Below are 13,635 nucleotides of genomic sequence, written 5' to 3' on the forward strand. Positions count from 1 at the left end.
CATGAGAAATGCTGGACTAGAAGAAGCACAAGCTGGAATCAAGATTGCCGGGACAAATATCAATAACCTCAGATATGCAGATGACCCCACCCTTATGGCAGAAAGTGAAGAGGAACTAAAAAGCCTATTGATGAAAGTGAAAGAGGAGAGTGAAAAAGTTGGCTTAAATTTCAACATTCAGAAAACTAAGATCATGGCATCTGGTCCCATCACTTTATGGGAAACAGTGGAAAACAGTGTCAGACTTTATTTTTTGGGGCTCCAAAATCACTGCAGATGGTGGTTGCAGCCATGAAATTAAAAGACGCTTACTCCTTGGAAGGTAAGTTATGACCAACCTAGACAGCATAATAAAAAGCATAAATATTACTTTGCAAACAAAGGTCCATCTGGTCAAGGCTATCGTTTTTCCAGTGGTCAAGTATGGATGTGAGAGTTGGACTGTGAAGAAAGCTGAGTGCTGAAGAATTCATGCTTTTAAACTGTGCTGTTGGAGAAGACTTGAGTCCCTTGGACTGCAAGGAGATCCAAGCAGTCCATCCTAAAGGAGATCAGTCCTGGGTGTTCATTGGAAGGACTGATGTTGAAGCTGAAACTCCAGTGCTTTGGCCACCTGATGCGAAGAGTTGACTCATTGGAAAAGACCCTGATGCTGGGAGGGATTGGGGGCAGGAAGAGAAAGGGACGACAGAGGATGAGATGGTTGGATGGCATCACCGACTCGATGCATATGAGTCTGGGTGGACTCCGGGAGTTGGTGATGGACAGGGAGGCCTGGCGTGCTGCAGTTCATGGGTCGCAGAGTCGGACACGACTGAGCAACTGAACCGAACTGAACTTAACTGAGGAACTAGGGAATGGCAGTTTCCCCTGAATTTAGTCTCCTGTATAAGTTCAAGGGTAACCCATGTTTTGTTTTCTAGAATATTTTTTGTGGTCACTGTAGTAGCTGCTACTATGAAAGAATTCTATACATCCACTGACCTTTGCAGGCATGTTCTCTCACTACTTTGTATACTTTAACATTTTCTATTGGGTATGTATGTGATTACCATTTTTGTACAATCCGTAAACTTACTGTCTCGATTGCCTGATATATATGTTCTCATTCTCATTTTCCAGGTAAGTGAACTGTAGCACAGGAAGCATCAGCCTCTGAATCACTTAGAAATTATTAAATGTGAGTTTCTATTTATGATTTGTTGTCCAGAAGACTACTAATATTTTTATTTTGCATTTTTTCACACCATGATAATTGGGAGTAAAGTGCAGTCAGAATCCTCCAGGCCTGCTTAAAGACATGTAGCTCACTGATGTTCATAATCCTATATGTCAGGCATTTTGCACTGGTCTAGGTATTTGGAAAGTGTTTTTCTTCCCTTGTTTCCTTCTACTGGAAAATGAGCAAGTATAGGACTATAATATACATATTACATAGTATTAGGTTTAAAAATGTCTAAAATGGGATAATGTCAAATGTTTTTAGCCATTAATGTGTGATATCAGTGTGAAGGAGTAGTTAAAATACTAAGAAGTAACAAGGAGTAGTTAAAATACTAAGAAGTAACACACTTTCATGGAAACTTTTTTTTCTTGAGTAGAAGTATTCAACTTGAAGTCCTAAAACCCCATGAAATTATACCAAACTGTACTAGACATCCAATTGTCAATTTTAGTTGACATATTAATCCATGTCTCACTTGACTATGTTTTGGTACATCTACTGCATTGTGTTAATCAAAAGGCTATAGTATGGGATTGAATAACAGCTCTGTAAAAGGGGGAGAAAGTGGAGAAAATGAATAAATTCATATCTGGCTTAGCATTGAAGTAGAAAATTCTAAATAAATCTACGAGTTAGCTGTCAATTCATATGCACTAAGCTCAGCATGCAGCAATTGCCAAAGATACTAGCTGATTTAAATGAATATAATTTTCAAACAATTTGGAAATATAGTAGGAATGTACTTCTTGTGAGCAGACATTTCGATCTATGGACAGTCTTATGTATGTCATAAAAACAATAAAAAGAGTAGGCTGCACCTAAATTTATTAGGATGTTCATTCTGAACCTGTTTAGTAGTTCAAAGTTAACCCCAAACTCCACCTGATATTTACTAGTAGATGGCATTTGGAAATCTTATTCTTAGCCAGTTTTTATTTTCTGATTTATAGTATATGTCCAGAGGATAAAGATCGCTTTTCAGGTCATCATTAATTCAAAGCATATTTATTAATTCTAATCAAGAATTTAGTAGTGCTTTCTTTAGCTCTAGCTCTGTAACTCCCCAAAGAAATGCATTGTGTGGATTTATCAAGTTAGTATATTTTTATGAGTTATTTGATTTGAAATGATAGAACATTCAAATTATTTAGCCTAATATAAGCAAATGATTGAAGTGAGAAATATTTCTTTCTACTATTCCAGGAATGATATTTTGAGGGGAAAGAAATAAATACTCAAATTCACAATTTACACAGATAAAAAATGATACACATAAGCTTCTCTCATACTTGAAGGGAATTAAACAAATCTTGTTGGTAAATTCTTTGTGTGTGTATACATATTTATATAATATATTTCCTTGCTTGAGATAAAGCATCAATATTGATTCAAGGACAGTGCAATTTTCAACAGAAATTTTGGATTAAAATTACTGTAAAGATGATTCCGTATTCAACAGTGTATCTGAAGTGTTTGGAGTGACTCCCTTGGATACTAGCTGTGCCCTAACTTCTTAATATAGAATGTTTTGCATTATACAGACTCTGAAAATGTATCTAGTCCAAAATAAAATTCTTCTCAGTTCTTCTGATCTTTCTACCACACAGTTTAAATAGTTTCTTAGGTATGAAAAGCAGCTTAATTTCCAATTTCATAGATTTCAGAAAGAAATCAAATTTCTTACTTGTTGATTCATACATTTTGCGTGAACTTACATATTTAATTTGTCATGCCATTTTCTTACTGCTGGAACACCTATTCAGCAGGATTTTTATCTGTTTGTTTATTTGTCTATTTTTTTTTTTAGGTCTCAACCATATCTAATGATTGAACAAAATATCTAATATTAATCATTAATATCTAATATTAATAAAATATCTAACAACTGGACAAAATAGCAACATTATCACTATCTAGAAAATTTGTCATAACTTCAGACAACAATTTTAAGTCAAAATCAGTAGAGAAGGCAAGTGATGCAATTTACAGAAGTGAATCCATTTTAAAAGTTTCAGGTTGCTCAGTGTTGTTTTGTATCTGCAGATTGCCAGTCTAGTTAAAACAAAATGATCGAGAACCAAGACTTTGCTTCCTATGCTTCTTACCTCAGAGGATTTGAGAGTTTTCTTTCTTAGTTAGTTAATTCAGTTGCTCAGTCGTGTCTGACTCTCTGAGACCCCATGGACTGCAGCACGCCAGGCCTCCCTGTCCATCACCGTCTCCCAGAGCCTACTCAAACTCATGTCCATTGTGTTGGTGATGCCATCCAACCATCTTATCCTCTGTCATCGCCTTCTCCTCCCACCTTCAATCTTTCCCAGCATCAGAGTCTTTTCCAATGAGCCAGTTCTTCACATCAGGTGGCTAAAGTATTGGAGCTTCAGCTTCAGCATCAGTCCTTCCAATGAATATTCAGGACTGATTTCCTTTAGGCTTGACTTTGTACATTTTACTATTGCTCCTCTCAGAATGTTGGCTGTTTAAATGACAAACCTAATTTATAAATCACCTGCTTAGAGACAAAATCAGTGCTAAAGGATTTTTAACAAAACCCGAGTTCAAGTGAAATTTATATCAGTTCACAAAGGATGTTCTATGAGATGTTTACCTTTCAGCTATTTCAGCACAGTGATTAAATTAAGTAGCACAAAAAATAGAAGCATTTTCATTAAGTATCGATCAAACTAAAAAATTAGCTCCCATTATGTTATGAAAATCAAGTTGTAATCCTAATAATTTTCTTTATTCTTATGTATTCAATGGTTAGTTAGTCAAATTTGGGCCTCTCTATTATATCATTAATTATTTATAAATGAACACTGTTACAGTAACCTTCTGCCACATTCAACTAAAATGTCTAAGAAAAGATATATTCTGGGACTAAATGGACAAAGAGATGGTAAAGGTATTGCTGAATCAGCTAAATATGCCATATTTCTTAGAGTAAGCATTTAGATTTCACAGACATGAAAACCTAGTTTTCTTTTCCCGAGTTACAGTCAGTTTTTTTTTTTTTAATGGCATGTTAAACTGCTGCTTCTGCTCTTTCATAAATGTTTATTTGAAAGTGGTTGGATACTGTCAATTAAAATCATTCAGGAAAAGGGCTTACCTGTGAAAGATGCTATGTTGTTATGTTAATTAGCATCTTTCATTTGAAGGTCTTATATATTTAAAGATTTGCTGCTGACAGATGATCATTGTAATGAATGAGTCTGGGACTGCTTAGATTTTAGGAGAGCAAATTGACTATGGTCATAAAAGTGGGCTTAGATTTCTGCCTGTTTTGACCTCTTTCCCTAGATAGGGCTGGGGAAGGGAATAGCAATCCATTCTAGTATTCTTGCCTGGAGAATTCCATGGACAGAGGAGCCTGGCAGGCTATATTCCATGGGATTGCAAAAGAGTCGGACATGACTGAGAAACTAGCACACCCTAGATAAGGCTAATCTGGGATATCTTTATTATACTGAGCTTCAGTGTACCTCCAAAATACAGTATATGCTATTTCCTACTGTATCCCACTGATTTCTTTTCCAGGCTTTCTTCTTCCAATATCTTTCTCTCTCAGTTCTAATTCTTAGGCACATCCTAAGCATTCTCCTTTCCCTCCTGGATGTTTCAGTCTCTTCTGTATTCCTCCCAAATTTCCAAATTGCGTTCTCGTTTGGCAGATCAGGTAGGTATGTAAAGAAAACTATCTTGCTCTTCTTGCTCTTCTTGTTACTGCCCTTTCATACTCTATCATATTTAGTAATAAATTTGACATTTACTGAGTTTTCTATTGGGACTATTATTTCTATGCTTACCTTTTAATACTGCATCTAAGTTCCTGGCATTTTAACTCCACTTGCTTCACAACATGCACATTAATTATGTTTTAAGACATTTGACTGAGGGATCACATCTATAAGCAATATTTATAACAATCTTTAAAATTTGAGAAACCACTGACTTTGAGGTACATCAGATCTATGGTACATAGCAATAGTAGGTGTCCTATTAAGGTTGCTTATTATTTCAGATTCATTTTCTGTTATTTTAAGGTATAAATAACCTAAAATATTAAAAAAAATATTCACATGAAAGTTATTTTGAAAACTGAGAAAGAATAAAAAATATATAAAGAAATAGAAAATTAACCTTTCATAATAAACTAGCATCTATTTTTACAAGACTTTGCAGTCTTTAAATATTTTTTGCATCCCAAAGTAATACTGGAATGCAAGTTAGTATGCCTTAAAAAAAAACAACAACAAAAAAAAAACAAAGCTATTCATGTGCTATTCACTTGACAAGCACTTTCTAAAAACATTGCATGTAGTAATTAAAATATAGACTCTGAAGCCCCTTTTCTTAGAGTCTTTTCCTAGGTTTTACTCCTGGCTTTGCCACTTATTAACTTTATACTAAATATTCAATTTCTGTCATATAGTTAGTGCTGTATAAGTTGCCATTCTTTATATATATTTTAGATCATTTAGTATTCTGTCACAAGTTATAAATATATTTTATTAATATTTTTCATAATATTTAACAGGTGATATTTAGTTTTTGCTGTTATAAGTAATCTGCAAAGAACATCTCTGGGTGTTATCTTTTATTTTTATTTAAATTTCTGCTTATTTCCTTTTGTTTAAAAATTGCAGTATAGTTGATTTACAATGTTGCGTTATTTTCAAATGTACTGTAAAGTGATTCAGCTATACACATATGTTATATATACCTATATATTTGTGTATGTGTGTGTATATATACACATACACACTTTTTTAGATCTTTTTCCTTATAAGTTGTTACAAAATGTGGAGTAGAGTTCCTTGTGCTATACAGTAGGTCCTTGTTGGTTACCTATTTTATATATAGTAGTGTGTACATGATATGTTAGTCCTAAACTCCTAATTTATCCACCCCTTTTCCACTTTGGTAACCATAAGTTTGTTTTCTATGCCTGTGGGTCTATTTCTGTTCTGTATATAAGTTCATTATTTCATTTTTTAAAATATTCTACATATAAGCAATATCATATGATATATGTCTTTCTCTTTATGGCTTAATTAACAGTATGATAATTTCGAGTTCCAACCTTGATGCTGCAAATAGCTTTATTTCATTCTTTTTATGGCTGAATAATATTCTACTGTATGCATATACCACATCTTCTTTATCAAATCCTTACCTAGATGAATGAATAAATAAAGATGGTGTAGTGTAATGTCCTGGCTATTGTAAGTAATGCTTCAGGGAACACTGGGTAGATGTTGCTTTTTAAATTATGGATATATGCCCAGGAATGGGAATGCAGAATCATATGAAAGCTTTACTTTCAGATTTTTAAGGAATCTCCATACTGTTCTCCATAGTGGCTGTACCACTGTACATTCTCACCGACAGTGTAGGAAGGTTCCTTTTTCTCCACACCCTCTCCAGCATATATTATTTGGGAACTTTATGATGATGGCTACTCTGACTGGTGTGAGATGACACCTCAGTATAGTTTTGATTTTCTTTCTTTAGCAATTGACCATGTTGAGCATCTTTCCATGTACCTTTAGGTGATGCTTATGTCTTCTTTGAGAAATGTATAGTTAGGCCTTCTGCTTATTTTTTGATTGAGTGGGTTGTTTGTTTTGATATTGAGCTGTACAAGCTGTTTGTATATTTTGGAGATTAATCCCTTGACAATCACATCATTTGCAAATATTTCCTCACATTCTATGGGCTGTCTTTTCATTTTGTCTATGATTTCCTTTGCTGTGGAAAATCTTTAAGTTTAATTAGACCCCACTTGTTTATTTTTGTTCTTATTTCCACTACTCTAGAAGACTGATTCAAAAAGATGTTGCTGTGGCTTATGTCAAAGAATGTTTGTATTTTCCACTAGGAATTTTATAGTATCTCTTCTTAAGCTCAGATCTTTAATCCATTTTGAGTTTATTTCTGTGTATGATGTTAGAAAATGTTCTAATTTCTTTCTTTCATATATAACTGTCCAGTTTTCCCAGCACCACTTATTGAAGAGATGGTCTTTTCCCCATTATATATTCTTAACTCCTTTGTTGTAGATTAACTGACTCAGGATTCAGAAAACTAAGATTGTCCCATCACTTCATGGCAAATAGATGGGGAAACAATGGAAACAGTGACAGACTATTTTCTTGGACTCCAAAATCACTGTAGATGGTGACTGCAGTCATGAAATTAAAAGACATTTGCTCCTTGGAAGAAAAACTATGACCAATCTAGATAGCATATTAAAAAGCAGAGACATTACTTTGCCAACAAAGGTCCATCTAGTCAAAGCTATTGTTTTTCCTGTAGTCATGTATGTATGTGAGAGTTGGACTATTAAGAAAGCTGAGCACTGAAGAATTGATGCTTTTGAACTGTGGTGTTGGAGGAGACTCTTGAGAGTCCCTTAGACTGCAAAGAGATCTAATCAGTCCGTCCTAAAGGAAATCAGTCTTGAATATTCATTGAAAGGACTGATGCTGAAGCTAAAACTCCAACACTTTGGCCACCTGATGCAAAGAACTGACTGGAAAAGACCCTGATGCTGGGAAAGATTGAAAGTGAGAGAAGAAGGGGACAACAGAAGATGAGATGGTTGAATGACATCACTGACTCCATGGACATGGGTTTGAGTAAGCTCCGGAAGTTGGTAATGGATAGAAAAGCCTGGCATACTGCAGTCCATAGGGTCGCAAGGAGTTGGATACGACTGAGTGACTTAACTGAACTGAACCGAGCTGACCATTAGTCTGTGGGCTTGTTTCTAGGGTTTCTATTCTGTTCCATTGATCTATATTTCTATTTTTGTTGCTTATTTCCTTGAGGACAGAGTCATAGATATGAAATTATTAGATCAATGTGCTGTGTGCGTAGACACTCAGTCATGTCTGACTCTTGCGACCCCATGGACTACAGCCTTCCAGGCGTCTCTATCCGTGGGGATTCTCCAGGCAAGAATACTGAAGTGGGTTGCCATACCCTCCTCCAGGGAATCTTCCCAACCCAGGGATCGAACCCAAGTTTCTCACATCTCAGGTGTATTTTTTACCATCTGAGCCACCAGGGACACCCAAGAATAGTGGAGTGGGTAGCCTATCCCAGGGGAATTTTTTTGAGCGAGAAATCAAACCTGGGTTTCCTGCATTGCAGATGGAGTATTTACCAGCTGAGCTACTTGGGAAGCAATTTATTATTTAAATGCTCCTGCTGCATATTGGCAAATTAAAGTCCATAGTATCACCATGTTTTTCTCAAACTATCTAGAAAGAAGCCATACTCTCTCCATCCATGTCACATGCTGTCCTTACGATGGTGATGCTCTTTTCCGTTTCTGCATTGACATATGTTGTCGGAGAAGGCAATGGCACCCCACTCCAGTACTCTTGCCTGGAAAATCCCACGGACGGAGGAGCCTGGTAGGCTGCAGTCCTTGGGGTCGCAAAGACTCAGACATGACTGAGCGAATTCACTTTCAGTTTTCACTTTTATGCATTGAAGAAGGAAATGGCAACCCACTCCAGTGTTCTTGCCTGGAGAATCCCAGGGATGGGGTCGCACAGAGTCGGACACGACGGAAGTGACTTAGCAGTAGCAGCAGTCCTTAGATGCAGGGTAAATTTTCAGTTCTGGAAAGTACTATGCATTAGTGTTTCATTTACAGTGTAACATGTGCAGATCTTGTTCTGAAACTTCTCTGGTAAACCAGTATTTCTACCTAGAATTTTTTTTTTTAATGTTTTGACAGTTTTGCATTTTTTGCAAGAACAGCAATAGCAGATTTCTACATCAGAACTACTTAGAAGTGTGCTGCCCAATCGTCCTGCCCAAATACCTACTATACAGTTGCATGGATAATGCTTAAGGATTCTTCTTTCTTGGCAAACTTCTAGGTTCACCTCCCTTATAAACCATAAGTGCTTACTAAACACTTTACTCAAGATTCTTTTATTGTACCTTTGTTGAACCCTGTATGTATGTGCATGCTTTTTTGTTTTGTGGTAGGTCAGGTTCCTATGATCAAACCTTCAGCAACTCTGCCAGAATGTGAACTTCTCAAAGGCAGATGTAAAATTAATTTTATTTTACATAAAAATATAGTAAGAGGAAATCTTAAATGTACAAGTGTTTACAAGTAAAAGAGTAATATTATAATTTTTTCTTAGTGTGCACCTGAAACATACTAATAAGTGAATTGATTGTTTCAAGAATTTTCTGAAAATTGGGCAGGCATTTGAAACTAAAGAAAGATTAAGGCCTCTAAAATGTGCATTGACCTCAGGTTAAAATGGCTGGAAATTTCTTTCTCTTAATTTATTCCTCTCATTTCATCCACCAGGATTTGAAATATTGTTACTTTGTGGGTAAGCAGTAAAACAAACCAAAAATAATTTTACAAAAAGTGTAGACAAAGGATGGATTAGAGGGTTCTACAATTAACTTGGGTCAATTTCTTTATTTTTATCTAATAAAGTATCTTTCTAGAAATAAGTTGCCTCTAATGAAGTTTTATATTCCTCAAAATATTTGTTGCTCAATAAATCTTCATATAGAAAACTTATGCTTTAAAGTGGCCTCATAATCATAAGCCAAATGCTATTATTAGCTTTAGAAACGTTCAGCAAAGGTTTTTCTTAGAAGATTATGAAATCCCAGAGTAGAATTCACTCTTTAGAATAATTTACTATTTTCCACTATCTGAGATAACTAAATAATATGAATTCTATAGTCTTACTTTACAGAGAAATTGAACAAAAAATTTGGCAATAGCTACTATATGGAAACTGTAGAACAGTTTTTCCTGTACAATTAAGCCAGAGCTGGGGGACAAAATGTAGCAGGACCTGATTGATGAAAGAAAGGAGTAGTTTGTGTGTATATTTGGTGTACATACAGCAGAGAATATTGCATTTGATAGTTTCAGTTCAGTTCAGTCTCTCAGTCATGTCTGATTCTTTGTGACCCTATGAGGTGCAGCACACCAGGCCTCCCTGTCCATCACCAACTCCCGTTGTTTACTCAAACTCATGTCCATCGAGACGGTCATGCCATCCAGCCATCCCATCCTCTGTCATCCCCTTCTCCTACTGCCCTCAATCCCTCCCAGCATCAGGGTCTTTTCCAATGAGTCAATTCTTCGCGTGAAGTGGCCAAAGTACTGGAGTTTCAGCTTCAACATCAGTCCTTCCAATGAACACCCTGGACGGATCTCATTTAGGATGGACTGGTTGGATCTCCTTGCAGTCCAAGGAACTCTCAAAAGTCTTCTCCAACACTACAGTTAAAAAGCATCAACTTTTTTGTGCTCAGCTATCTTCACAGTCCAACACTCACATCCATAATGACCACTGGAGAAACCATAGCCTTGACTAAACGGATCTTTGTTGGCAAAGTAACATCTCTGCTTTTTAATATGCTGTCTAGGTTGGTCATAACTTCCCTTTGAAGGAGTAAGCATCTTTTAATTTCACAGCTGCAATCACCATCTGTGGTGATTTTGGAGCCCCCCAAAATAAAGTCTGACACTGTTTCCATTGTTTTCCCATCTATTTCCCGTGAAATGATGGGACCAGATGCCATGATCTTAGTTTTCTGAATGCTGAGATTTAAGCCAACTTTTTCACTCTCCTCTTTCACTTTCAACAAGAGGCTTTTTAGTTCCTCTTCACTTTCTGCTATAAGAAGCTTGTGCTTCTTCCAGCCCAGCGTTTCTCATGATGTACTCTGCACATAAGTTGAATAAGCAGGGTGACAATATACAGCCTTGATGTACTCCTTTTCCTGTTTGGAATCAGTCTGTTATTCCATGTCCAGTTCTAACTTTTGCTTCCTGAGCTGCATATTGGTTTCTCAAGAGGCAGGTCAGGTGTTCTGGTATTCCCATCTCTTTCAGAATTTTCCACAGTTTATTGTGATCCACACAGTCAAAAGTTATGGCATAGTCAATAAAGCAGAAATAGATGTTTTTCTGGAACTCTCTTGCTTTTTCATTGATCCAGAGGATGGTGGCACTTTGACATCTGGTTCCACTGCCTTTTCTAAATCCAGTTTCAATAGCTGGGAGTTCACAGCTCACATATTTCTGAAGTCTGGCTTGGAGAATTTTGAGCATTACTTTAATAGCGTGTGAGATGAATGCAATCGGGAGGTAGTTTGAGCACTCTTTGGCATTGCCTTTCTTTAGGATTGGAATGAAAATTGACCTTTTCCAGTCCTGTGGCCACTGCTGAGTTTTCCAAATTTGCTGGCATATTGAGTGCAGCACTTTCACAGCATCATATTTTAGGATTTGAAATAGCTCAACTGGATTTCATCACCTCCACTCTCTTTGTTTTTAGTGATGCTTTATAAGGCCCACTTGACTTCACATTCCAGGATGTCTGGCTCTAGGTGAGTGTGAGTGATCACACCATCGTGATTATCTGGGTCATGAAGATCTTTTTTGTACAGTTCTTTTGTGTAGTCTTGCTGCCTCTTCTTAATATCTTCTGCTTCTGTTAGGTCCCTCCCATTTCTGTCCTTTATTGAGCCCATCTTTGCATGGAATTTTCCATTGGTATCTCTAATTTTCTTGAAGAGATCTCTAGTCTTTCCCATTCTGTTGTTTTCCTTTATTTCTTTGCGTTGATCGCTGAGGAAGGCTTTCTTATCTCTCCTTGCTATTCTTTGGAACTCTTCATTCATTGCTTTTCGCTTCTCTTCATTTCACAGCTATTTGTAAGCCCTCCTCAGACAACCAATTTGCCTTTTTGCATTTCTTTTCCATGGGGATGGTCTTGATCCCTGTCTCCTGTACAATGTCACGAACCTCAGTCCATAGTTCATCAGGCACTCTGTCTATCAGATCTAGTCCCTTAAATCTATTTCTCACTTCCACTGTATAGTCATAAGGGATTTGATTTAGGTCATACCTGAATGGTCTAGAGGTTTTCCCTACTTTCTTCAATTTAAGTCTGAATTTGGCAATTCTAAGAATAGTAACATATATAATGAGCTATGAAAATACATGTTTAGGATAAAAAAATCATTTTTATTATTAAGTAATATTGCTTCCTTTTGTTCTATATTTCTTCATAGAAAATGGTTTCTAGGTCTCCAGCTTAACTTGTGGGTGGACACTTGATCTGTTCATATTAGAGAAGAAGGGCATATAGTGGTTCTCAAAGGTTCTTGGTTTATGATTCCTTTGGTATTTCAATATTATTTCATGCAAACAAATGCCTAACAGTATCATCTACTAAGTAGTTAAGTCTAAACAACTTACAAAGCATTCTAAAAAAATCATATGTAGAAATTAAAGGAAAAATTATTTATTTTATTTCTAAATACAACTATATAAGTGAGATGACTATGTCTGCTGTAGACTATACACTTAAACAGTGTAATTTCATCAGATACTACCATCTTAATCTTCTGTGACACATTGTTTTTGCTTGAGACTTCCTTTTTATCACAGTTGTCAAATCCCAGTTTTTCAAAAACATGACACCATCAAAAGGAAAATAGCTTAATGTTAAAACAGTGAACTACATCAAGCTAGCAATTTGCGTGTTATTCAACAGATACTGAGCAGAGGAATACTTCAAAAATTTTAAATATTTCATTACATTTCTCTGAGTATTTTGCAGTGTTCCAGGGTACCTCAGTGCCAAGTTTATAAACCATGGCACTATACTTTATGGACTGACCTTCGAGGCACACTTTCCATATGTGCATCCTTTCTCCCCTACAGAAAGAGAATTTTCAGGAAATGACATTTTTATTTAAATTCTTCCAACTGTGGCTTGGGAGCAGGGGGGAAGGTCACACAGATTTGTCATTACAATTTGACTCAGGTACAAATTACTGATTCTTACTTTTCTCATCTGTGTAAGAGAGAAAAGGAGGCAAAACTACTGACTTGTGGGATTATTATAATTTCTCAGTTTAAATAATAGATCCATTTTTATTTCCTCTCTCTGGCATTAACAGTCATAAAACCATGAACAATCACTTTGCTTCTCTGAATTTTCAGTTCTCTCATGGATAAAATCGTAGGATTGAACCAGGTAGTCTCTGAGGAAAGTTTCAGCTCTATAATTTTTTGTTTCCATGACACTAAGTAGATAGGTGATTTCTTTGACTCTGTTTTCTCAGCACAAAATACCCTGCTAGTATGCTGTAGGTATTGGCATTTACAAGTAATTAAAACCACACACACAAAACTGATTTGGATCATAATATCTTATTTCTTGATATGCTTGTTGTCAGTTATTTTTCTTTCTTTGCAACATCTTTGATTGAAATTATATCACAGGCAGCACGTTTTTTTTTTTTTTTTTAATCTTTTGAACTGTTATACACACACACAAAATCTATCAAAATCTTCAATAATAGAATACTCAGCAGTTTGAAACTATGAT

Source organism: Muntiacus reevesi, chromosome 1 (assembly GCF_963930625.1).
Source record: "Muntiacus reevesi chromosome 1, mMunRee1.1, whole genome shotgun sequence".
In the NCBI taxonomy this organism is placed as follows: Eukaryota; Metazoa; Chordata; class Mammalia; order Artiodactyla; family Cervidae; genus Muntiacus; species Muntiacus reevesi.